Here is a 3,514-nt window from a genome sequence, read left to right as displayed (position 1 = left end):
CCACATGAGAAGGCAGCTCCTGCGAGAGTCATATATGTTACCTGGGCCTTCTTCTTTATTGGGATTGTGGTTTCTTACCTAGCAGTGGACCACTAGCCCAAGAGTGCCCCTATTCGGCAAATCTTTTTGCGCCAAATAGAAATCATTTGGTACATACCGCTCATATCCTGATACTGTCGATGGACCCATGTAGGATGTTTTTCTCGCCGGTTTTGGAACTTTAAACAAGGTTCTCCCAGTTTTCCCCACTAGTTTCTCTTTGTGATTTCTTTTGTTTCTTGGTGTGGTCTTCTTTACGGTTTTATTTCCTTTTTCCTTTTTCCAATTGTATTTTTGTTTTTTCTCGTATTCATTATTTAAAACATGATTTTTTTTACACAATCTGTGAACCTTTTTAGATACATGAACTTTTTCTCAAATCCGTGAACATTTATAAATTCATAATGTTTCTTCAATTGAGGGAAAAATACACATTATTAATTTATTAAACCGTGATTATTTTTTAAAACTCATTAAAAAAATTAATTTTTGATTTTTTTAAAATTGAATGTTCTTTAAATTCATGAATATTTTTCAAATGTGGAACGATTTTGAAATTTTAACTTTTTAAAATTCAATGAATGTTCTGTTTTATGAATTTGCCAAAAAAACAAATTCATGAATATCTGTTTTGATTCAAGGATATTATTTATGACACCAAAATTTTAAAAATTAATAGAAGAATAGACCAGTTTTTTTTATAAGAGGGCAGATCAGCAAGGAAAAAAAGAAGAGAAAATAGGATATCGAGCAAGCGGGGCGAACAAGCAGACTGGGAGAATTGGGCCAGCCACCTACTGAGTCGTTGCCCGTGCGTGCATCTGTCCGGTTTGCCAGCATTTAGGCATTGAAGACTCTGTAGAGGAGCTCCCGCTTTATGCACGGAACCGGCTGCTAGCTCTCGCGTGAATGCTAGACAGAACGCGGGGGATTAACGTCACTTGCTCACAAGCCTCAATATGTTCAGCGAACAAAAAACATATCCGACTGAAAAAAAATCAAACAATCATAAAATGTAAAGAAAGTTTTCATGAATTTTTGAAAAATTCACAATTTTTTTTAGCAAAGTCCATGAATTTAACAAAATATATGAATATCTTAAATCATGAATTTTCAAAATTGTTTGTGAATTTGAAAAATACTCCTGTTTTTTTAAAACTTCACAAGTTTTAAAATAGTTTGTGGTTTTTTGAAAAAGATTCATTAATTAAAAAATGTTTGTCAGATTAAAAAATATTCATGAATTTAAAAAATAATGATGATTTTTTTGTTTAATAATGTACATGAAGTTAAAAAGTTTGTGTATATAAAAAGCAAAAGAAAAGAAGAAAAACTGAGTAAAGTAGGTAAAGAATAGAGAAATTTTAAAAATCACTGAAAGCTTTGGGAATATTCCTAAAATATGGAAGGAATCTATGCTATGTTCGGTTGTGAATTAAACTTGCCATGCTTGATATGTGATCTATACTATGTCCGATCTATTATCCACTTGATGTTATTTGATCAGGAGCATGGGGTTGCATGGATTTACGAGTTTTGATATGAGGGTGATCGGCTGTAGACGCGGCCTAGTGAGGGGTGTCTGGGGGCTGTTGGCGAACATACGCGAACGCGTGTGCGGTCGTATAGAGGCCTGAATCTGTGAACTGTGGTTGTAGATGCTCTTAAAACAAAACGAATGTGTAAATTTTCCGTGTCAAATTGGCAGCAGGCTCTACTTTGGCTCTACTTTTATTTCTTAGATCTACTTGGGCTCTACTTGGAAGACTACATAATGCTCAGCCACGGGTCATGCTCAACGGTGCAGACTCTAGATGATGCACGCCTCCTCGCCAACGTCATTATCAGGCCACAACGACGTCCTCCTTTGTCGGGAAACTGCCGCTCGTTCCTTGTTGCTGCATTCTCACTTTCTCAGCAAGAGGGGAGAACGCGGAGTCTTCTTCTCCCCCCAGCCGCTGGCCGATCCACACAAGCTCCACTCACAGTCACAGTCACAGCTGCTACGCCTCCCTGCTCCCGCGATGAGCTGGTGGTGGGCGGGCGCGGTCGGCGCCGCCAGGAGACGCTAGGACGACAGCGCCGCCGCCGCGGCCGAGCCGGCCTTCCAGAGCGTCGCCCTCATTGTCGGATCCACGGGCATAGTCGGCACATCGTTCCTCGACATCCTCCCGCGCCACGACACCCCCGGCGGGCCCTGGAAGGTGTACGGGGTCTCCCGTCGCGCGCTCCCTCCCTGGACCCCTCCGCCCACCCCCGCCGTCACGCACCTGCGAGTCGACCTGGCCGACCCCGCTGCCGTCGCCGAGGCCCTCGCGCCCCTCATCGACATCACGCACGTCTTCTACGCCGCGTGGTCCAGCCACCCGACGGAGGCCGAGAACCGGGAGGCCAACGCCGCCATGCTGCGCAACGTGCTCTCTGTCGTCGTCCCCGGCTGCCCAGCGCTCGCCCATGTCCTATGCGTTTACGCCGCCATCTGCTGCAAGGAGGGCGCCACGCTTAGATGGCCTGGCAGCAGGGTCGCCTGGGAAGGCTTCACCGACGCTCCAACGCGGACCTCGTCGCCGAGCATGAGATTTGGGCTGCCGTTGATCCGTTCACAAAGAACGAGCCTTTCAATTGCAGCAATGGGGATGTATTCAAGTGGAAGCAGCTCTGGCCGATGCTGGCTGATCATTTCGGGTTGGAATGGGCAAGGTACGAGGGAGAGGACGGCCGGTTCATCATTGCCGACGCCATGGCCCGGAAGGAGGCGGTGTGGGCGGAGATCGTACAGGAGAATGAGCTTGTCACTACTGCTCAAGGAGATCACCAACTGGTGGTTTGTCGACACCGTGTTAAATTTTGAGGTTCAGCATTTGGATAGCATGAACAAGAGCAAGGAGCATGAACAAGAACAAGAGCTCGCTCCAGGGAGTGCTGGTGTATGCTGCAGGCTAGCCCCTCCAGTCAAGGTCATGGAGTGCCCTAGATCGTCCTCGACATGGCCAGGCGGGGGCTGTACCACCCATCTGCATGTGCGTCGGCGGCCTGCTCTGATGGGTCGTCCCCGGCTAGATGCGACAGTGGCCGCCCATGGCCTTCAGGCTTTGGTGGCGCTTTGGTTGGACTCCGCGCTCCTATGGCTCCAGCTTGGGTGAGAGACGTGATTCAGGACCATGGTTCAGCCGAACCTATGGTCTATGCCGTACGATTTAACATCCTACTACATGTGGATCCGTGACATGCATGGCAACTATATTTTTTAATCAATCATGCATGGATCCTCATGACTAGACATGCATGTCAACTGTATTTTTTAATCAACCATGCATGGATCCTCATGAATAGTGTTTAGAAATCAACGGTGTCGAGCATAGGTTCGGCTGAACCATGGTTCCGTACAACATTTTCGAGCTTGGGTGGCCCGGGCCCCCTTTGATGCATGGTTGCAACGGTCGTAGCCGGCGTGGCTGCTACGACTAGATCCGGA

General features: G+C 46.6%; 1 pseudogene; it reads left to right on the top strand.

Annotated features, from left to right (window-relative positions):
- Window positions 1-1,943: 1,943 nt before the first annotated feature.
- Window positions 1,944-3,182, top strand: LOC119280264 (annotated as a pseudogene).
- The last annotated feature ends 332 nt before the right edge of the window (window positions 3,183-3,514 follow it).

This window comes from Triticum dicoccoides, chromosome 3B (genome assembly GCF_002162155.2).
Source record: "Triticum dicoccoides isolate Atlit2015 ecotype Zavitan chromosome 3B, WEW_v2.0, whole genome shotgun sequence".
In the NCBI taxonomy this organism is placed as follows: Eukaryota; Viridiplantae; Streptophyta; class Magnoliopsida; order Poales; family Poaceae; genus Triticum; species Triticum dicoccoides.
This window is presented reverse-complemented; position numbering and strand designations above follow the sequence as displayed.